General features: G+C 43.7%; 1 pseudogene; it reads right to left on the reverse strand.

Annotated features, from left to right (window-relative positions):
* Positions 1 to 313: 313 nt before the first annotated feature.
* Positions 314 to 433, reverse strand: LOC115290861 (annotated as a pseudogene).
* Positions 434 to 23,904: the final 23,471 nt, after the last annotated feature.

Raw genomic sequence — 23,904 nt, forward strand, 5'->3', positions numbered from 1 at the left:
GCCTGATGCGAGGCTTGAACTCACGAGCAATGAGATGATAATGCTTAGCTGACTGAGCCACCCACGTGTTCCTATGGTAGTTATTTTAAAATCCTGTCTGCTAATTTCAACATATGGATTGCCAATATGTCTGTTTCTATTGACTGTTTTCTCATTTCCTCTTGATTATGGGTTATAATTTCCTGCTTTTTCATAAGTCTAATAATTATTTATTATACATCAGTATTGTGGATGTTACATTGTAGAGACTCTGAGTTTAGTTATTTTTCTCCAAACAGGGTTGAGTTTTGTTCTATATGGCAGTTAAATTGCTAGTGGATCACTTTGTAATAGCAGGGCTATTTTTCTTAGTCTTGGATAGAGGATGCACCAGATATTAAACAGGTAAGAATAGATACTACACTTTATTTTAGCCAAAAGGCCTACACTTGATCTTAGCCAAAAGAACCGAGAAGGGTAGTTCCTAATCTTGGGAGAGAATTCTTACTATCAAATTATGGCCTTTCCAAGTTTTCACTGGAAAACTCGGGATCTCTAAATTGGTGATATTCAACATCAGACTCTGTCTCCTCAGTATCAGACAATGGTTGAAATCTCTGCATGGACTTTCAGCCTTTTTAAATTGTTGCTTTCTGCTGGATTTCTTGGATTCTTTCCCTGAACACATCCAGTTCAGAGTCATCCAAGGATTTGAGGGGAATTTGTACACAGATTTTGGGGTTCCTCTTTGTGACTCCTTCTTTCCAAGATGGCCTGAAGCTCTGACCTCTGACTTAGCTAAGTAGGACTAATGCTTTCTGCTCGAGCTCTATTTCCATTCACCACACCACATAATACTTAAGGAAAAGATTGAGTAAATATAGATCTAGTCCAGTGTGTTTTCCTTCTTTGAAAGGTCAAACCCCTCCAGTTTTTGCCTGTCCAAAACTGCTCTCTAGTGACTTCAAACTAAAAAACGTTTGTCTAGAGTATTTATCAACAGGAGGATTAATCCCATATCCCAGCATATCACTGGGATAGGGATCGATGGAAGGTAAGTTCATTCTCTGCATCTGTTTTTAAAAAGTTTTGAATCCAGAGAAGTGATAAGAATGACTCAAAAGACTTATTTGGATCTGAGAGGAGTTTAAGAGCCAAGTACAGCATCTTCATAGAGCCAAGAATCTGCACTCAGGACTATACTAATGGAGATCAGTTAGGAGGCAGAGGTTTTTATGTAAGCATGTGTTGAAGGTTCATTTTCCAGGGGTGGCAATGGAAATGAGTGGAGTAGGAAGGTTTACCTGGGCAAGTGGACAGACTTGGAGTCTGATTGAATAAGGAGGACAAAGGAGTGGGGAGAGGCAGTGACAACCCCTTAGTTTTGATCTCAGAAAATAAAAGATGGTGCAGTTCTTGAGAAAGGCAAGGAAATTGAGTGGAGGTGATGACAGTGCCTGTAAATAGTTCACCTGGAGGAGACATTGTTGGGGTTAATTAGGGCAGAGTGGTGGTCTCTTTGAGGGAGAAGTTGTAGAGAGAGACAAATGGAGATCCAGGGACTGGTCCTTGGCAAACACTGGCATTTAGAGGATGAAAAGAGATAGTGGAACCTTCAACAGATCCAGAGGAGCAATCAAAAGTGGAAGGGGATCTCCAGAAGAATTGGTTAAGAAGAGAAGTTCAGGAATAAAGGGGCTTAGCCAGTGTTGAACGCTCAGGAGCCCAAGTTGGAGGTGTGTCAAGGAAAGAGTACCATAGGCAAGCAGGTAGTCAGTGGTGCCTTGGTAAGGATAGTTTCCTTGGTAAGGAGAGTAGTGAGAACAGGCGATATCACAGGAGGTTAAAAAGGAAGTGAACTTAATTAAGAACAATAACAAAAAGTGATTTGCCTTTAATACAGTCTTATTCCTCATCCCCCACTCTTCCAATCCCAGGTCAGACCCTTGGTTGCCTCTGGTCTTTCCAGAGACTGGTGGTTGAAGCTACTTCCAAGTGGCTTTTAATGGACAGTTTCAGTCCTGTGGGGATTGACCACTGAGAAGAGGACTTGGCTCTGAGGAGAGAGCGATAAGTACAAGAAGTGAGGAGCCAAGCCTTCTTCTGTTTGGAAGATAGATGTATCCTATCCCAGAATTTTAATTTGGGCTTTCCAAACATTTAGCTAAGATGTTGGATAACACATAATTGTACACCTGTCTTCCTCAAAGCATTTGAACAAGTTTCTCCCAGGATCCAGATTGGCTGGAGATAGGGCAGAAAGGAGCCTTTGTTCCTTAAGCACCAATTTCCCTTTTACAATCTCAGCACCAGCTTTTGGACCTGGTCTCAGGTGGGGTTGGTCTAGAGCCGGATGTGGACACAGCAAGCTCTGGACACTGCTTAGTGTACCCCTCTCAAACTGGCAGGCCAAAATAAAATTAACTGTGGAGGGAAGAAGGGTAGACAAGGGGGAGGGGGAGGTGAGGGTGCTCCCTGGGGTCTAGTTTGATGAATGGGGAATCCATTAAGCAAGGTGGAGAATGCAAGAGAAATAATGTGTTTGACTTCAGTTCTGAGCTGTTTGTTTTGAGAGTCCTCTGAGATATCCAAGTGTTGGATATCTCAGTAGTCAGCAAGTTCTATGAGTCTAGGATTCAGAAGAGAGTTCAAGGGTGAGGATAAAGAGTGAAGAGTGTCTGGGGTATGGGCCTTTGTTCATGGCACCACCGGATGCTTGGTGGATTTGTTCTAGTCTTTCCAAAGTTCTTCCCATGGATTAAGGAATGCTGCCCTAAAGAGACCTAGGTGGAGACCTACTCAGAACAAAACTTTCCAGCAGAGAATCAGGATACCTGGCTTCCAATTCCAGCTCCATTTTAATTCACTGTGTGGCCTGAGGCAATGAATGCGTTTCTGGGACTCAGTTTTCTCTGTTTACACTGAGGGGATTAGTTCTTGCCATCTTCCTCCACTGGCACCTATGTTTCTATAGCAGTGTCTTAAAATGGTCCTTCAGACGAGATAGGTTAGGAGAGATGGGGACACCTTGACAAGATACAGTCAGGCCTCAGAGTCCTAGAAAGAAACTTGGAGCAGCATCCTTGAGGGTCATGGAAGGGAATGATCATTTTTATCAATTCACTGAGCACGTGCAAGGCACCAGGCACAGAGGAAAGCACTCTGTTTCCTTCAGGCTGTTTGATGCTCACAGTGCTCTCCTTCCACTTTTCAGATGAGAGGCTGGAGTCTTGAGAGGTGAGACAGTTCCCTGAACTTATATGGCTTACAGAGTGGAGGCGTCAGAACTCAGATCCAGGGCTCCCTAATTCCATACCTATGTTCCTCATCAACAGGAGTGAATGAATGCAAGGCTAAGAGGGGTAGTGGGGCAAAAGGGGGAATGCAAGATAAAACCTTTCTTTTACTCTCAGGTCTACAAGTGTGTGTTGATGTTGTGGAGGTAACTAGTGATAAAACTAACAATATTTTTAAAAAGTCTCTTCAAAGAAATGCTCAGCAAATACTTTAAAAAAAAATCCTTCTTAAAAAAAATTCCAGTCTTTTTTTTCAGATAAAGGAAAGAAAGGGTCAATCAACTTAATTCCAGGGTAATGACAGCTTCCAACTTCTAGGACCAATAGGGGTTTTGCCCCAATCCCTCTCCTCCAAGCCAAGCACAAGACTGAGCACAGAAATTAGGATGGGTCTGAGCTGGTCCTGGGCAGGAAGGTGGTTAAATGCTCCAGAGGTGGGGTGTGGAGGGTTGGCTGAAGCATGGCAGGGTGTGGAGGTTGGTGTTACTGCGTGGGGAACTAGGCAGGTCCTTGCAGAAATAAACACAAGATCCAGCACATAGAATGCACTTCATAAATGGTAGTCATTATTGCTATTTGCACAGTTATTTTTCAAAGCATTCTGCAGGCTGGAGATCCTAGACAATAAAATGCTAATGGATATGAGGGTACAAATGGGTCTTGGATGGCAAGGACCACATCCATGGTGGCAGGTGGGTGTGGGGTGGGTATGGGTACATTCACCGCTATATCCATAGGGCCTCGCAAACTACCAAGCACATAATAGGTGCTCAAAAAATATTTATGGTTTAAATCAATGAATAAATAAAATAAAGTCAAATCCATTTATCTCTGCAAAGGTACAATACAGTGTGCTGGTTAAATACCCCAGAGCTAGACTGCTGGGGTTCCTGCCCTGGTACTGACTAGCTGGGAGAGCTTGGGCAAGCTACTTAACTACTCTGTGCCTCAGATTCTTTATCTGAAAAACAGGGGATGATTATAAAACTAACTCCTTCAAATAGTTGTTGTGAGGCTTAGATGAGTTAGTATCTGTGATGTGTCTAGAACAGTCTCTGGCACATAGTGAGAGTTAGATGGTGGCTTCCCATTGTTATCATCTCTCTGTGAAGCATTTGTCTTTCTAAAAGACTCTAAAAGCAGATGTATTTATGACTGCCTATACCCCCAAAGAATGAATCATTAATGACTGAATTCCAGTATCTTTCCAAATACACAATAAAGGCAATGTTATCCAAGACCCCATTCAGGTGTTATTTTGCTGGGAATGAGAGGAGATTTGGGAATAGTGCATTAGCAGGGTGGTTTTTGGTCTGAAGCCACAAGTAAAATCACTAACTTCTGTTTCCTTGAGAGGAGAAACTTCGGGGCTGGGCACACCACCTGTCCTGTGAGGGGGTGGAGAAGGAAGTGGCTCAAAGTGACACAGAGCACACCCACCTTTAACACAGCCTGCACCTTCCTGTTTCCCCAAACCTTGAAGACTTTTCAGAGCACTGGAAATTTGCATAATTAGAAATTCTTTTTTCAGGCTGGAGTCTAGAAATGAGGACATTTTCACTTAATAAGGGTGTTGCATGCAGCCAATATCAGAAATTAGGAGTTTGGACAGAGAAGTGTTCTTTACTAATAATTCTACTTGTAATGAAACATGTTCGGTCATTTGTACTGGTCCAGTCTCAATCAGGGAAGTTGAACAGGGTGAAGATTGTTGAGTAAGAAGGAGCTTGGAGGAAGTAGATCTTTTACAATTGTGGGAGAGACTGGCAGAGCACGAGCCTGGAAAGGAGATTTGAAGTGTCACAGAACAGTTCCTAACCAGCCCTAGTGCTGATGGATGAGCTGAAACTTGCAGGGGAATCTGGAGGCAGGGCACACCCTGAAGCCGGAGTTACCCCATGGCGGGGGCTGGTGTAGAAGTCTGTGGAAGGTAGAGGGTTTGGTATGGTTACTGCTGTGCGGCTCTGAAGCCAGGTGTCTGGTGGTGGGGGCTGGCAATAGGGAGAAGCTGGAAGAGAAGCCAGTCACGGAGTGGGAAAGCCGCCTGCACCTTTGTGGGTATCTCTCACCTCTTCTAAGAAATGAGGCAATGGCTGCTGCTTCTGCCCCTGAAACCCATGACCACATAGTCAGGAAATTTTGTGACACAGAGTTCCCAGCACGGCCAAGTTGATGACAGAACAATCGAGTACATGTGTCACCAAATGTTATTATGGTAGAGTTCCTTTTTCTTTCAGTCATTCAAGTGTGTAAACATTCTTAGCTTGTGGGCCATAGCTGTACAAAAACAGGCAGTAGGATGAATTTAGCCCATGTGCCATGGTTTGCCGACTTCTGCTTCAGATGATCCTTCATATAGAGTGGCTTTTATAACTGATGAAGAAAGTGGGAGGGTTTGAGAAAGATGAAGGGTTTGAGATTAGTTTGGAGAACACTAGCTATAACTGCTATTCTGCTAAATATGATTCCTGTAACAGAAAGCCTTCAAAGTCTCTGGCTTACCGGAAGTGTATTTCTGCTACTGAACAGTCCAGGCAGGTATTCCTAAAGAGTGGGCAGCTCTCCTCCAGAGGGTGACTCAGGGACTTGAGCTCTATCCACCTGGTGGCTCCACTCCCAGGCAGCAGATGGGGAAGACAAGAGGATGGTGCACTTCCTTCTCTGCCACAACAGCCCAGCAGTGGCATACACAACTGGGCCACGTTTAGACACGAAGCGGTATGGGGAATGCTGAGAAAGACAGTGGCTGGCCGCTGTCTGGTAATAATGCTCTGTTGTGGAGGAGAGTGCAAGTCTATGTTGGATTATCAGCAGCCCCTGCCACATGGATGTTCTTGAGCAAGAACTTAAGCTGATTAAGGGTGATTCTGTGAACCAAGCCAAGGACAGAGAGGACATTCTTCTATGAAAGTTAAAGCTGCTAATCAGGCCATATGCCTGTCATACGGGGGGAGCCAAGATTCCCTCCAAAATACCTGCTCCACATGCAGGTGGTGAAAGCCTCAATGTTCTTCACACAACTGCATGACTGTAACATATTTTGTCTGGAAAAGCTTCAAAGAGATGTGACCAATTGCCTAATATAGCATTAAAAAACCATCAACAAAGTACTCAGGGAACCTATAATATTAAGTGATAAAACCTCCTGTTGAATCTCCCAAAGTACAATCTTAAGCTGTATTTCCAGGTAACTCAAGGATTTTTTACTTTGGCACTCTTTACATTTTGGGCAGATAATTCTTTGTTGTGGGAGCTGTCCTGCTCATTATGGATGTTATTGGCTTCCCTGCTGTCTACATACTAGATGCCAGTAGCATCATCTGCCCCCTCCCTAGTTGTGACAGCCAAAAGTGTCTGGACATTGTCAAATGTCTCGTGGGGGCAAAATTGCCCTGGGTGTAGAATCACTGAGCAACTGAATGATAAAACTTACTGAATATGATTATTGAAAATGAGCCAACTAAATGTAGGAGTGCACATAAATGACAGTGTTGATTCTAGAAGGGTCCATTTGGGTCATGCTTTCTGAAAATAATTAGGAATTGGACTGATTTGTTAAGACCTCTCTTGGTAAAAGATGACACTTGGTCAGCAGCATAGACAAGAATATGTTCCCTTCAATTCTCAGTAGCAGAAGGGCATTCAGCTACACACCTCTAAGTGGTTTTGTGTCAGTAATATAAAGTAAATAAAATAAAGGGTATTGAATTGGGCTAAAATATACCAGAATTAACTTCCTTGAAACTATCTTCCAATCTATCAGTTTGTTCCTACCAACTCTGACCCTGGAAGTGGCTTTAAGTCATAGGTTCCAAATACATGAATACTGCTCAGAGCCCCTGACCTTTATGATTTTCTGGCCGCTATCTTAAAGGCCAAGATATGATTAATAAAGGCTGAAAGCTGAATCCATTTCTGAGTGCATGTGCTATAGAATGATGGAGAATGCACTTAGCCTCACAGCTGAAACAAAATAAAAATGGTTAGTTATCATTGTCATTATTATTATCATTATTAGGATAACAATGGCCCATTGCAGTGGCTTTGCCAAATGCTTTGCAAAGTGGACACGTAGAATATCTCTCTCATCTTGCCCTGCTCTTTCCCTGGTTCACTGAACTCTACCCCCTGGGCTTTGTCAAGCTCCCTCCATTTTTTTCTGGTACTTTTTAAGGGTCCCCCCCATTGGTTCTGATGGGACCAACAGATTTGCAAGTTGTACACACGAGTTGTGCTCGGCTCACACCTCCCCTGGCTCCAAAGCCAGGCAATTGCCAAGTGAGCTAAAAAGCAGGTTCTCTTTGAAGCCAGGACTTTCTGCCCATGGATGGGGAGGCTGGTGTTTAGCAGCAACGCGGTCTAAGGCTGGACTTGTTGAGTGAGTGGGGCAGAGGGGAAAATCCCCAGAAAGGTAGAGTCTACTGGGCAAAGTGAAAAATGCAGTTTCCACTCAAGGCATTCCTCTCCTAATTGTGAGAGATGGTGTGAGCTTAAGGCGCTGGCTCAGACCTAGACACTCCAAGTGGGGAGTGGAGTCTCATGGAAGAAGGGTGTTAGCACTTAAAGTAAAACTTTCCTGTTGTCAAAACACCCTGATAAGGTTTTTGTTGGGATTAAAGAGAGAGAGAGAGTTAATATATGCAAGACTCTAGAGTTGTGCCTGACACATAGTCAATTCTTTATGTGTGTCTTTTGGATTAAAATCCTTTGACCCATTTGACTCCCACATTTCTTCTATACACTGGTCCCCATCACAAACTCTCTTTCAGTTCTTTTGTGGGTTGCTTCCATCCATCCCCTGTTTCTCCTATGCTAGAACCTTAAGCCTTTGCTCGTACTGGGCCCTGGGAAGGTGCTGTCCCATCAGCCTTCCTCCAGCCTCTTGCTGCTTTAGTGGGGCTGTGTTTGAGACCTGCTGTTTGGATCTTGCACTTGCTCTTGGGCTTGAACTAGCCAGGGAATCTGGAGAGCCTGATGAGCAAACCCATGTTAATGATGAAAGCAGGACTTTCATGACTAAAAGAAAGAAGAAGAAAAGAAGGAAGGGAGGAAGGGATGAATTAGGAGTGTAGCTCAGGCTGTGGAAGAGGCTGGTGACAGTGGCAGAGATGCAGTGCTCAGAGGGCCTGGGAGCCAGCTCAGCCAGAACTAAAGCAGGTTGTTGCCACTCAATGTCCTCTGGGACTTTCTAGGGCATGTCAAGGAAAGCTCAAACGCGGGTCTTAGGTGGGGAGGGGGGAAGCCCATTTTGCAAGGAGAATGATGAAAGATGCCCTGGGCTGGAAATACACCAAACACATACTCATGCTGCCCAGTGGGACTAAGAACCATGGCTCACTCCTGACCCGGACACTTGTACAACGGTGTTGTCTTGGGCTTGGCACCTGGGAGGCTGTCAGCAGCGCAGAACTTCAGGCCCTGCTCAGACCTGTGGAATCAGAAACGCTGGGGTGGGGCGCAGGAACCTGTTTTAACACACCCTCCAGTGACTCTGATGCTGCTTCTGTCTGAGAGCTTCTCAAACAGCAAGTGAGGTGTACAGAAATGTAGGGCCATCTCTCGACTTCATGATTCTTAACCAGTGGCTGGTAACAAAATCAAGAAAAAACGGTTGGGGAATGAATGAGCTGTCGAACAAAAATATCTGTATGATTTATTCATTTGTTTAACAAATGGTTATTGGGCTTTCTTTTAGCACTGCGCAAATAACTGTGAACAAAATAGACAAAAGTTCTTGCCCTAATACAGCTTACATTCTTGTAGGGGGATTTAATCATTAGGACGAGAAATGAAATATGTAGCATTTAAAAGGTGAAACGTGTTAAAGAGAAATTGAGAGCAGGGGAGAGAAATGGGCAACGTATGGGGGGGCAGTGAGAGAATTTGCTATTTTAGACAAAAGTGGCCAAAGAAGGCTTCAGTGCAAGGGAGCACTTGAGTAAAATCCTGCAGGAAGTGAGCGAGTACCCATGTGCATACCTGGAGGAAGAGAATTTCTGGCAGCAAGAAAGCAGCAGGTACTTCATGTGCATGCTGAAGTGCTATCTGTGTGTCTCTCCTGGGAGGAAGCTGGGTGAAGGGAGCAGGGACATTTTATAAATAGAGCAGGGAGAAGAACGTATGACATTGTGACACCTTCAGATTACCTGGATCCAAACGGCCTTGGGAGCATAAAGAGCCTGCTGATAATCGGTTATCTTTGGCTCTGACTACCTTCATGATCATTTTTCTCCTGTGACTCCAGAGCCTCTCCCCTGACACAAGCTCATCCTTTCTCCTTGGGCTGTTAAAATACTAATGAGAGTTGCTTAAATCGATTGCATGCTTCCTCAATGTCACATCCTTAGTATTATCCATATTTTATATATAAAGAAACAGGTTTCTTGTCTCAGATAACTCAGTAAGTGGGGGGATGGCTTCCAGGCCTCCAGCTCCAGGGTCCATGGGGCCAGATGGCCCCTATAATTTCCCACTACTCCTTGCTACCTGGTAGTTTAATTGTGACCACCTATCAGGATGAGGAGGAAAATGGTGGGAAGGAGAGAAGGACTGGAAACAGGGCACAGAGGTGCCAGGATAGTGTCTTGAAGGTGAGGATTTTGAGAACCTTGCAGTCTCTGCCCCAGGGTATTGGCAGGGGACAGTGGGGACAGAGTGGGGGAGGGTACAGTTCTACTAGAGAAAACGACTGAAATGTTTTCAGAAGTGGCAGACGGTGTGCCTGTTGTTGTCAAGAGTCTACCTCAGGAAATGGTCAACCATGCTGTGGTCACAACTGTGAGACCTTGGTAGGAAATGTCACTGTGGGAAGAGCAAATTCTGGAGCCAGAAGACCAGAATTTCAGTCTTTTTTTTTTTTTTTTAAGTTTACTTACTTAGAGAGAGAGAGGAAGGGAGAGAATCCCAAGCAGGCTCCATGCTCAGTGCAGAGCCGGATGCGGGTCTTGATCCCATGATTGTGAAATCATGACCCGAACTGAAATCAAGTCAGATGCTTAACTGATGGAGCAACCCAGGTGCCCCAGAATTTCAGTCTTGACTTCTGTTTATTAAACCTTGAGCAAGTCATGGACTGTCTCAGCAAGTCCTTAACCCAAACAAGACAACATATGCTGAAGTGTTTTATAAAATGCCACACAAGAACAAGACATTATTGCAAAAATTGGCAAAACTTCATTTAGGAGGGCTATTCTTGTGATGTGAGAAAATGTCTTATACCACCTTTCCTGAGGCAATGGTGTAATGCTTTATGCTTGAGCATTTACAAGCAGGCACTTGAGAGATTTATTTATAAGATTTGCTCCAAAGCAATTTGCTGGCAATTCAATTTTGTTTTCTTACCAGGCATACCCAAAGGTCTGATATCTCTGGGTATCAGAATTAAGTTGATTCTTGCTTTGTTTTATATGGTTCTGCTTTTTTTTTTTAATGCTTATTTATTTTGAGAGAGAGTGAGTGAGCAGGGGAGGGGCAGAGAGAGAGAGAGAGAGAGAGAGAGAGAGAGAGGGAGGGAGAGAATATCCCAAGAAGGCTCCACACTGTCAGCACAGAGTCCAAGGCAGGGCTTGATCCCACGAACTGTGGGATCATGACCTGAGCCAAAGTCAAGAGTTGGATGCTTAGCCAACCGAGTTACCCAGGCGCCCCTATATGGTTCTGCATTTTATAAAACGAAGGCATAGACATCTGACATAGTGAAGAGGGCTTGGGTAACCATAAGATGTCAGATGTGGCTGGATGGCAGGGTATATGGGGAAGTTATAGAAAGGGCAAGAGCCTGATGATAAGAGATTGTGTTTGTAGAATCATTTTGCCAAGTGCCCTATACTGCTTTGCTCCCAGTTTAAAGCTGTCAGTCTCAAAGTGTTCTCCCAGACCAGCAGCACCTACCTCACTTGGGACCTTGTTAGAAATGTGAATTCTCAGACCACATCCCAGACATATTGCATCAGAAACTCTAGGGATAGAGCCCAGCTCTGTTAGTGATTTTGGTGCATATTGAAGGTTGGAAACCACTGGTTTAAAGTGGTCCCAAATTGGGACAAGGCTCTCAGCCCCCAGTAAGCTAGTAAAAAAGAGCCAGTTTCTTCAATTATCAATTAGCCTCTTGTGTGGGTCCCGTCTAAGCCCTAGACATGTGTTTTTCTTTGGCATGACAACAGTGAGGTGAGGACTTGGCTCTAAATGATTAGTTCACACAAGAGAAGCATCTGGGAGAGACAGGTTCACAGTGCTTTCTTTAATGAGTTGCTTTTCTCTTTGAGTTAAAAAGATTCAGAGGTTACCCAGAAGAGGTCCTCAGAAGGCACTGGGTCATCTGGTTCTGAGATGTTACAATGTGTTTCCTGATAGTTCACCAGACTCTGTGGCCGTTCCTTGCTTGTTCCCATTATCCAAGTCCAGAGACTCCCCCACCTGGCCTCCCGCAGAACAAGGACGCCAGCAGTATGTTGAATTGCTGTGACTCACTCAGGGACAGTCTCAAACTTTGGACTCTCAGATCCCTCATCTGGAAGGCATCTCTGCTTCACCTACATCTGCTCTACTCCCAAACTATCTGGTATTATAATATAACCATCTCTGTATGTCTTGTCTTCCTTATAGTCTAAGGTGCTTAGCGAATAATAAAGATCTCATTTAATAATACTATCATTGTTATTATTTTGTATTAAACAGGAGAAGAAGAGAAGGGCACCCCAGACATAGGGAACAGTGGGGTAGGCTATGTAGTTTTCAGATCTTGGTGCAAAATGAGAATGTGAGGTCTGGCTAGGGAGCTGAGAAATCAATCTCTCCTTCCCATGGACTCACTGGCCCACCCCGTGTGTGATGGTGACCCCCTCCTCCAAGAGATTGCAATCTCTGCACAAGGCCATCTTTGAATCCTGGATCAAGGGTGGGTAAGAGACCCCCACTGAGTCACCTACCAAAGCCCAGCCCAGGGCAGGGATGGCTGCTTCTGTGTCTGCAGGAGTCTTATGCACCTAGGCCCTGGCTGGGGATGGAGGGCATTGGAGGAATGACTCAGTGGTCACCCAGGCAGAGGGCAGCAGCTGCCTTGGAGCAGGAAGGGGTATATCAGACCCCAGGGGCAGAGAGCAAGTGGTCAAAGAGGTGGGACCACACATGAGCCGAGGCTCTAAGCCCCTGGTGTACCTTTCATTGTTCCATTGGGTTTCACTTACAAATTCAAGGAGATAATTAAAAAATTTAAGACAGCAATTATAAAGCATTACATTCCAAGCACAGAGCCCTCTGAGTGTGGAGCCTCATGTGATAACACTGGCTGCATGCTCATGAAAACAGTCCTGTCGACCTGAACATGTAAAGATGTGGCATGTTAGGGGAACTGCAAAATGACACATTGCAAGAAAAGAGTAAGAGTTAATTCTGAGGTGAGGCAGAGTAGGCAGATAAGAATACAACATTTAACCGGTAGGCAGAAGGAGAACCATAAAACTTTTATTTTCAAGTTAAAAAGTATAGTCATACATAATTAATACAGGAAAATTCGAAACATGGGACTGGATTAGTTTCCTAGGGCAGCCATTACAAATTACCACAAACTGGGGAGCGTAAAGCAATAGAAATTTCTTCTCACTGTTCAGGAAAGCCAGAAGTCTGAATTCAAGGGGTGGGCAGGTGGCTCCTTCTGGAGTTGCTGAGGAAGAAACTGGATGCCTTTCACCTATCTTCCCCAGCCTTCTTGTTGCTCGCAAGCCTTGGCTTTCTTTGACTTGTAGATGTGTCAGTCCAATTTCTGCCTTTGTTCACATGACCTTCAACTTTGTGTCTCTGTCTCCATCTCTTTGAACCTACTCTAAACCGAGGATGATTTCATCTCAAGATCCTTAACTATTTCCATCTGCAAAGATCTTTTTTCCAAATAAGATGTCATTCTCAAGTTCTGGATGGACCTGAATTGGAGAGGCGGGCATTATTAAACTCGCCAAAGAATAAAATCCCCCATGCTTCTGCTACCCAGAGCTAACATTGGTGAAAACTTTAGCGTATATCCTTCCAGTGCATTCTATGTACAGATTTAGCTTGTATATTTGTTTTGCTTACTGATGATCTGGTGTGTAGACTTTGCTGAAAGGAATTTTTAGGTAAGGAAGGTGATCTGCTCAGGTACTGTGGTGTGTTGAAGCAGTTCATCCTGGCTCCCAAGAAGAGACTATGCCCATTTCATTTCAATTTCCTGTTCAGTGACCTCATGTGGGTAGCTTGCAATTTGCCACGGTGGGAGTATTTATACCACAGAAATCAGCAAAAAATACAAGTCAGGCCTTACTTATTTATTTTTAGGAGAGTCAATTTACTAGTACATCAGTGGATTCTTAACCTGGCAGAGGCGAGAGAAGAACATTTTAGGCAGGAATTATGAAAGACAAGGCAGGTAGGTAGGAGGCACCGGCTTGTTTGGGAAAGCTAATCCTCTGCTGTCCTAGAAGGGCTGACTGGTCAGCAGTAGGCACTGAGGCTGGATGGAAGGATGGGCGGCTGCATTGAGATGGGCCTTGTGAGCCATGCAAAGGTACTGGAGATTATATTTCAGAAAGACAATCACTAGAAGCAAGGTAGTTGGTGGATGTGTGTGCAGTGGGACTTGTGGCAGGAAGACTGTTAGGAGACACCTATGAGAGTCCACAGAGCCTCACCAAGTCTTTGCTTGCATGGGTCAAGGCATGTCCAACAGCAAGATTTCTCTCTGAACTTGAGCCTAACTAGTCTAATCAAGCCTTAGATGTCTGTTACACTCAGAATTCAAATCCCATTCCAACATGTCTCTGGAACCTTTGGCTATGGTAAACAAACGTCCTTATGGCCTGAATCTCTTTAAAAACAAACAAAACCTTCTCAGGCTTCCCTGATATCTAGCTCTTTCTGGAGAGCACTGGGCTGTACATTGACCGACTCTCATTTAGTGGGTGGAGGCAGGTTGTCAGAATTCTTCTAGTGTTTTGCCTCTTCCCACCCCCCCACCCCCCGCCAAATTTTTCTCTACTTCGTCTGGAACTCTCTACCATTTGGGGCACTACCAGCCTGTTTTTCCAGTGTGCTCTGTGAATCTTCTGCCTAGTCCTTAAGGTTCCTAGAGACTCAGGTCACAGTGTTTTTGCCCAGCTCAAGTTTTGTGTCATCTGGAAAACTTTACGCAGTTGATCCACCCTATATCTGGATTCAAAGTTCCCTGATCTTATGTTTGATTTAATAGATCTTTTTAGGATTTTGTATCTTACAGAGAATATACTGTATTTTCTGTCATTCCTGGGGTATTTACCAGGAAGCAGAAGTTATTACTGTTCTCTAAACTCTTTCCTAACATAGCTCTCCTCCATTGTCTCCTTTGTTTTTCAAAAACCAACTCTTTTTATTTATTTTTATTAAAATTAAAAAAAATTTTAATTTACATTCAAGTTAGTTACCATATAGTGCAATAATGATTTCAGGAGTAGATCCCAGTGACTCATCTCCTATGTATAACACCCAATGCTCAACAAGTGTCTTCCTTAATGCCCCTTACCCAGATAGCCAATCTACCCACCCAGGACCCCTCCAGCAACCCTCAGTTTGTTCTCTATATTTAAGAGTCTCTTATGTTTTATATTTTTTAAAATTTTTATTTATTTTGAGAGACAGAGACAGAGCACAAGCAGGGAAGGGGCAGAGAGAGAGAGAGAGAGACAGGATCTGAAGCAGGCTCTGTGTTGATAGCAGAGTGCCTGAGGCTTGAACTCTTGAAGTTTGAGATCATGACCGGAACTGAAGTTGGACCCTTAATCAAACGAGCCACCCAGGCATTCCTAAAATTTTTTAAGTAATCTGTATATCTAATGTGAGGCTCGGACTCACTTCCTGAAATCAAGAATTGTCTGCTTTTCTGACTGAGCCAGCCAGGGGCTCCAGAAACCAACTCTTTTGAGCACCATGCCATCTGACTCTGCCACTTTGTCTCGTCACTGACATCAGTGTGACCTGGGTACTCACCCAGGGCTCCACATTCAGAATGGTTCCACACTTGGTTTAATGCTCCACTGTTGCCATCTTGGAGGGTTTTTTTGTTTTTGTTTTTGTTTTTTAAGTAGGCTCTACACCCAATGTGGGTCTTGAACTCCCAACCCCGAGATCAAGAGTCGCATGCTCTACCAAATGAGCTAGCCAGACACCCCATCTTAAAGTTCTTAATAATTTTGTTTTTGAACTTATGTTTAGCAAGTGAAGTCCAATATGTGAATATGCAACATGTGAGCCTGCCATTCCTTGTGGCCCATGTGTATTGCACTCACGGTGCCGCACAAGAAAGGAATTTTGATGGACACATGATATATGGGAGTTCTGTGAGACTTAAAATGAATACTAGGTAAGTCTGTTATTTCTATGTCTGAATAAGTGGGATTTTTATAGCCCCACAGGTCCACTTCCTGTTACAACCACAACTTGCTTCAAATGCAGGAAGAAGGCACTTTAAGGAGCAAAAACAGTCAAGGAACTCTATCATATCCTTTCTTATTGTATCAGCCAGCCACTGATTCTGCAAATGATGACACAGAAGGAAAGGGAAAGATTGGGGGACCCACAGTTCCTTTTCTTTCCAGTCCTTTCTTACTCCTTGGGAAGCCTATGGTAGAGAATGTTGGTAGATTGGTATATACATCAAGAGGTAAAATAAAACAGGTGAGTTACTTTTATTCTAGTAAGAATGAGTTTGTGGGAGAGTTTGTATCAGGAAGGACACATGGCAGAAAAGGGAGAGCAATGAATACAAACAAGTAGTTTGGACCAGATTTTGTGGGTGGTGAGTCTTGATCAGAACAATGATATGTTAAAACAAACAAACAAACAAATTTCAGGCGATATGGATGTGGAAACAGTGGCTCACATTAGGACATCTGAGAGTGGGGGGGAGGATTGGAGTTAGGGCCCTGTCATGAAGGGCGTATAAGCTAAAGGTTTTAAGTGTTATCTTTTCAGCTAGCATTTTTTTCAAAAGGTTGTAAAGCAGTGGAACCCATTTTTTCTAAAACAATCTTAGCAGAAGTCAATATATCAAGCAGATACAGGCAGCCACTAGGTTTGCCTGGCTTGGAAGCCCCTGGTGGAGGTGATGGGGATCCAGACTGGAGGGGGAGAAGGCAGAAGAGCTGGGGTCGGGGTTAGAAAGATGTGATGAGGGCACCTGGCTGGCTCACTTGGTTGAGCATCCAACTCTTGATTTTGGCTCAGGTCATGATCCCAAAGTTGTGGGATCAAGCCCCTTAGTCAGGCTCTGCATTGAGCCTGGAGGTTCCTTGAGATTCTCTCTCTCATTCTCTGCCCCCTATCCTGCTTGCGTGAACTCACATGTGCATGCTCTGTCTCTAAAAGAAAGAAAAAAAGAAAGAAAAGAGAGAAAGGGAAAGAAGGAGATAATGGCTTATGGAGGAGGCAGCAGAGATGAAGGGAACACAGTGAACTTGAAGAACTTAACAAGGAGAAGCAATAGGCAGGAGAGGGGAGAACCCAACCTCAGGCAGGAGGGAAGAAGGAGGGCTTTTTTGGTGTGGTGGGGTGAGGCTCTTGGCTGCCACCAAGGAAGAAGGCTTAGAAAACATCTGGTCCAGGGGCACCTGGGTGGCTCAGTTGGTTAAGCATCCAGCTTTGGCTCAGGTCATGATCTCATGGTCTGTGGGTTCGAGCCCCACATCAGGCTCTGTGCTGACAGCTCAGAGCCTGGAGCCAGCTTCAGATTCTGTCTCACTCTCTCTCTCTCTTTCTGACCCTCCCCTGCTCATGCTGTCTCTCTCTGTCTCTCAAAAATAAATAAAAGACATAACATTTTTTTTAGAAAACATCTGGGCCAGCTGTGTGGCCACTGTCACAGATGGTCATTCCTGCCTATACCCCTAACTTTGTTCAGTGCTGGGACTTTTTTGAAGAATTTCTGGAATAAGCTTTAAAATTTGGAGTCTTATAAGAAGAATTGTAATTCTATGCTTGTCTATGCAGTCTGACAATCTGCAGAAGTCAAAGAATCCCTTCACTTGGGCTGTTGGGAAGTTGGAAGATCCAACACTGGCCTTGAGTCTTGGGCCAAGATTACGTACACCCCAGGTGCCTGACTGTCAAGCATTGTGAAGGGGTTGAGATTTTACTTTACCCGCAAGCTAATAAGCCTGCCTCATGGATGCTGGCAGAAGACACAAGACTCCTGTGTCAGAGATAAAGCCCAGCTTATTACTTACAGCAATGGCAGTAACTCAAGTAACATCATTTTTGCATTTGTTCTTCAAACTTCAGTTTCTGCAGGGTAATACATGAAAGGGCCAAGTAATGTAATGTAATGCTTGCACAGGTAAGGGACTACATTATAAGAGAGGAATCCCAAGTTTGGGGAACTTGAATATTTTATAATGGGCACTAAGTCTACCTGAACTTAGTTCTGAAGGGAGATGCTATCTTTACTATACCAAACAATAAACAAACTTGCCAGTGCTCTAAAGAGAGACGTACCTTTGTCTTCCAAGGTGGTTTGTTATACCAACATCCTTGAAGAGACAATCTCTAAGTCAGGTAGTCCAAGATATGCAGAAATGCCAGAAAACTGTGGAGAGCTATTTCCTAAGATGGCAAGGCTCTGATAATGATGACCTGGAGGGATGAAACCCTCCCCTTCACTCCTTATCTCTTTCCTCCTGAACACTATTAGGTAGTTGAAGAGAATAACCTTCTTTTAGGAAGGTTTAGGTTTAGAAGGTCCTTCTGAACCACCAGTCTTTTGTTACTTTATATCTCACCAAACTGAAGTTTCACACTTTGGCCCTTTCAGATGAAGATGAGTTGTAGCAATAGCCTGCAAGATGCGACCAGGGTCTGTAATTACTTCAAGCCAGTTCTCTAAAAAGGTATCTTCTCTGCTACTTCAGAGGCTAGAAGGCTCAAATAGAGGCTGTATTTGTTGTAGAGGCCCAGGCCTGTACATTGAGGGAAGCTAACTTTATTTCCATCACAGTGGAATGGGGATCATGATCCATTACCATAGGCAACTAGGTATAGATTGGAAATCATGGAGCTCAACTGATGGCAGGTTGACTAGAGAAACACTTAACTCAGGACTCATACTGAGTGGGGCAAACAAGCCCTAACAAATCCTTTCTATTGAAGAGTATGAATGTTAGATCCACAGACAGATGCTGGCATACCCTTGGTAAGCAAAGCTGTGGGTGTTTCAGCTCTTCTTGAGGCCTGTTGGTCACCCAAGTCCAGGATTCTTTGGAACCCAGGAAAACTAAAGAGTTAAGGATAAACAGACTCTTCATGCCCTCACATTGCCTTGTACCCTCATCTCTGATTCTGATCCATCCTTGAAATTTTGTACTGTAGTATCATATCCTAATACGATTAAAAGGCCTTTTAATCAGTGTGTGACTAGACCCAGAATCAGAGGTAGGGAATAAATGAAGGATGCCTACATGTGAATGAGCAGAGATGCTAGGAATGAGGCATTACGGTCTAGCCAGGATATCACAGATACCAAGTTGATCAAGTATCTGCTGGTAAGGAGAGAAGTTAGCTTCACTGTCTGCACTGCTAGAGACAAGGGGAAGACTTGTTCCCAGCTGCTCCTGAAAAACTTTACTTGGTCTGTCCTCAATATCTGGGAGACCTTAAAAAATTTTCAAGCACATTGGAAAATAAAACGTCTTTGTGCATACTCCCTCACTAGGGGATCTCACCCTTTCCCAAGGCTTTAAATATAACCTTATATTGGAGCGCCTGGGTGGCTCAGTTGGTTAAGTGTCTGACTTTGGTTCAGGTCATGATCTCATGGTCTGTGAGTGCAGAGCCTGCTTCAGATCCTCTGTGCCCTCTCTCTCCTCTTCCCCCACTAGCTCTCTCTCTCTCTCAAAACTTAATAAACTTATTTAAAAAAATAAATGCAACCTTATGCTGACAACTCCCAAATGTATCTCCAACCAGATTTCTGATATGAACATAAACTCATAAAACTGGCTGTCTACTTGCCATCTCTACTTAGATTACCATAACTATTTCAACTCAGCATGTCCCAAACGGAACTATGGATCTGCCCACTAACCCATTCTTCCCCGTGTTCCCCTGTCGCAATAAGTGGTACTGCCCATTTGCTGAGCCGAGAAACCTGGAGTCATGCTTCACCTCTCACATCCAGCCTGCTAGCAAGTGTTCTCACTTCTATCTCCAAAACATTCCTCCACTCCATCCATTTGTCTCTCTTTCTGCAGCTGTCATCTTTGACCAAGCCACCTCTTCTTTGGCCTGGTTAACCCAATGGCCCCCCAACTGGTTATTTACTTCTTCTTCTACTCTTTTCCAACCATGCTCTAGATGGTAGCCAGGGCGGCTTACAAATATTTATACATTGAACCATGTCACACATCTGCTTAGTATTCTTTAGAGCTTCCCACTCAATTTAGAGTAGAACCCCCACTTTCCTCTCATGGTCTCCCATTTCCCCATGAACCTGAGGCTTATCTCATGCCTCCCTTCCTCTGTGCTGCCTCTCATCTGTACTTCTTGCAGTGTCTTGTGCTTGCCAAAATGTTTCCTGTTCTCATGCGGGTAAGCATGCCTTCACCTCCCCTGCAAGGCTTTTTGGTCCCAGTCTGCCTGGCTGATATCTGGGGATGCCATGCGCACTGTGTTTTCCATGTGCAGCGTCTCCTGGAGCTGTACACCAAGGCAGCCCTCTTTCCTGACCACACCAGTAAATTGGGCTGCCAACTTCTCACTCTTAGAGCACATCTTTTACTCTGATAGCATATGTCATAATTTGTATCACATATTTAATTGTATTTTGCTTTTTAACTGTCCATTTCCTCCTTAAACCGTAAGCTCCATGAAGGTAGGAGTCATGTTTGTCATGTTAACCTCTATCTCTCTGGGCTTGATACAGTACTTGGTGTAAAAGGTCCTGTTGAATGAATGAACGAAGGCACGCCTATAGGACAAGTGGCACAGGGTGATAGAGGGCTGGGTAACGAAGAATCAAGCAGCAGCACCGTACTGATACTGAGGGAAGCTTGAAGCTAGAGGGCACAGGATGCTGGGTGCTGCTCTGAGAGTCCTATCCCTGAAAGCTCTTAGAACTGTGTGCTGATCGTTTTCTAAGTGGGGATAAATATTAACATGCTATCATTACCCTGAATGTGAACTCAAGCGGTGCGGTGCTAGTTGAAGGCCTTATCTCATGACGTGATCACCAAGCACACAAAATGAAGAGAGATCAGTAGTCTCTGCTTCAGCCACGTTGACCCCTTGCCTTTTCACCCACTCCTTATGCCCCCACTCCAAATCCTGATATTCTTTGCCTTTGCAAGCCACAGTGTTCTGCCTCTGCTTTTTATCTAACTCTGTGTGTGTGTGTGTGTGTGTGTGTGTGTGTGGTCCCAGAGGCTATTCTTTTTGGTCAACTGTGTTCCAGAGGGGTCTCAGGCATTCTGGCCCTTGACTTGTTGAGTCGACAGCCTCTAAGCTCCATCTTTCCCTTTGGTCTAGCCAATTATCTTGGCTTGAGAGCCCCTGCTGCCTGCCTGCCCCCACTGATCAGCACTGACTCTCACTGATCTGTGTCATGTTGGCAATCTGACACCTTCTCTCTGAGGCTACACATTGCTGTCTCTCAGGAGGGAGGGAGAGCCACTCCTCATGCTCCTGCGGTTTGAGAACATTGTTTCTTTACTAAATACCTAGACAAAGCAAACTTCTAGATAAAAACAAGCCCTTTAAAAACAGGTCCTTTATCTACAGTTTCTTTCTACTTCCTTTTTTCAAACTTCCTTTTTTATTTGTTTGTATATATAGTCAACAGAAATTAGAACCGTAATATTTCTGCTGAAAAAACCTGGTAACATTTGATATATTTACTTTTTATTGTTATTTAAATTTTTATTACATTTTATAATAATTCCCATGCTATAAAATTCAACTGGTATGAAAGGTAAAACACAAAATGTTAAGTTTCCCTCCCATGTCTGCACTGCCCCACTTCCCCTCTCAGTTTCTTTCACAGCCTCCTGGAGGTCTTCCATGCACTTACAAGCAGGCATGCGTTTCCACTCTTCTCCTACCCCCACTCCACACTGTTCCGTATCTTGCTCTTTTCTCCAAATGCCATGTTCTACATCAATAATCCAGAACCTCCACAACTTTTTATAGCTGTGTAGTATTGGAAAAATCATAATTTACATGAATAAAATACACATGTGATGTCACATATATTCAAGTATATTTGTGAATACATTCCTAAAAGTCAAAGGGCACTTGTAATTTGATAAAGGCTTTCAAACGATGCTCTGGAGAAATTGGCGAGGACACCTCTTTCCATACATCTTTGTCAGCTTAGTTTCTAAATCTTGCAGTGTTGTCAGTCTGTGAGCTGAAAAACGCATTGCCATTGTGATTTTAATTATCATTTTTCTTTTTGTTAAGTGATCTCGAGTATTTTTTCATATATTTAGAGAATTTATGTATTTTTTCTATTAACTCTTCATATTCTTGTCCATTTTTTCCCCAAATGGCAGGATAGTCTTTTTCTTATTGATTTGTGTAAGTTACTTATGTTCTAAGGAAGTTTGTTTATGGTAGGTTTGTCTTGAGGAATTAAACAAATTTTTAATGTACCTAAATCCATCTTTCTTTTGAGATGTCTGGGTGTTTGTGTGATGCTTAGCAAACCTTTAATTGGAGATTATTATAAAAATTTTCCCAAGATTTTTTCCAATAATTTAATTTTTAATATATAAATCTTTGCTTCATCTGGAATTTATTTTGTTATAAGCAGTAAGATAAGAATTCAAATTAATTTGTCTTCCCAGATGATCACCCTGATGTTCCAATATTTACCAGTTAATCCATCTTTTCTTGCTAATTTGAAAAACCACCCTTAGCATATTCTAAAGCCTTCTATGTCTCTGGGTTGCAACAATATTTAAGGCTAGTGTTAGGGATGCTCTTAATATCTGGCAAAACTAACTGGGCCATATGGAGACTGAATCCTTAATCCTGGCCTAAATCACTCTTTATTCAGCCCATTGCCAACTATAACAAAAGAGGTTCTGACATTAAGGAGCAATGGGACTGGGAAGTCTAGACACCACATTTTGCTCTCAGTTAAGCCTCACAACCACCCCCATGAAGTAAGGTGTTCCTTAGGTTATTTTGTTTGCAAGAAACAGACTCACTGGGGCTAGTTCAAATAATAGGGAATGCATTGTTTTCCTATATAAATAAGGGGGACATAAATGTCAGCCGCCTCATCAGGAGAAGTCACACCACAAGACCTCATAGGAAGCTCTTATGTTTTTTTTTTTCTGTTTCTCTCTCTCTTTTTTTTTTTTTTTGGATAAGTTGCTTATCATTTATGTAATTAAAAAAATAAGCATACAAGCAAGATTCATTTTAGGACGTTGAATGTGTGCATATTTCAGGACCTATAGCAAATGTATTAGAGTGCTGACCTATGACAAGGGCTGGGGAGGAACAAGGTACTGGTATCAAGGTTGAAAGATTACAAAAAATGAAAAAAAAAAACCCACGAGTAGAGGGGCATTTCATGGGCTGATGAGAGTGTGCTATGCAGTGAAGATCAGTGAACCATTTGCATCTGAGATCCCTTAAAAAATTAAAAGTCAAAATGTAAGACTCCAGGCAGCATTCACAGTTCCATGGACTCCCTGAGACAGGGCTCCGGTTGTTGGGCGGGTTTCCTGGGACTGAAGAGAGCTCAGAGCGGGTGGGCTCTTCTCAGAGGAAGATTAGGAAGCACAGGGCAGCCACATCTCATGGACACTTCACTCCCTGCGACTCAAAGTGAGGTCCAGGGGCATGGCCATTGTTTGGCAGCTAGTTAGAAATGCAGAAACTCAGGTCTGACACTAGATCCACTTAATCAGAATCTGACTTTATATAAGATTCCTAGGTGATTAGAATAAATCATTAAAATGTGAGAACCTCTGCTAACTTTCACTTCCCAAACTATGTCCAGTGCAGCTCAACCTCCTGAGCCACCTCATTGTCCCTCCACGGTGGCCAGCACAGCTTTGATTGCAGAATGCAAGCAGTTCTGAGTGGTGACAAGGTTTAGGATGTAACCTCAGAGCACAAAGAGGATGGAGACCGCTGGACTTGGAAAAGTCAGGAAGCTGGTGAGACTAGGGCATTTTGTAATTGTCCATAGGATTGTCCATTGTCTCCCAGGAGTCTGCACGACTTGGAGAAGAGAGGAAAACTATGATCCAGGCACCCAAAAGGGCAGTGAAAGAGGAGATGTGACCAGGATGTCAATGAAATGTGAAAAGTCCTGGGGTGACTCAGCTGAAGGCTATGAGTCTTTTTTTTTTTAAATTTTTAATGTTTTTATTTATTTTTGAGAGAGAGAGAGAGAAAGAGAGAGAGAGAGAGAGACACCGTGAGCAGGGGAGGGTCAGAGAGAGGAGTCACAAGATCTGAAGACAGGCTTCAGGCTCAGAGCTAGCGGTCAGCACAGAGCCTGACACAGGGCTCCAACCCACGAACCGTGAGATCATGACCTGAGCCGAAGTTGGACGCTCAACCAACTGAGCCACCCAGGTGCACCAGGGCTATGAGTCTTAAAGGAGTGAACTTCAGC

The sequence above is a fragment of the Suricata suricatta genome, chromosome 4 (genome assembly GCF_006229205.1).
Source record: "Suricata suricatta isolate VVHF042 chromosome 4, meerkat_22Aug2017_6uvM2_HiC, whole genome shotgun sequence".
Taxonomy (NCBI): Eukaryota; Metazoa; Chordata; class Mammalia; order Carnivora; family Herpestidae; genus Suricata; species Suricata suricatta.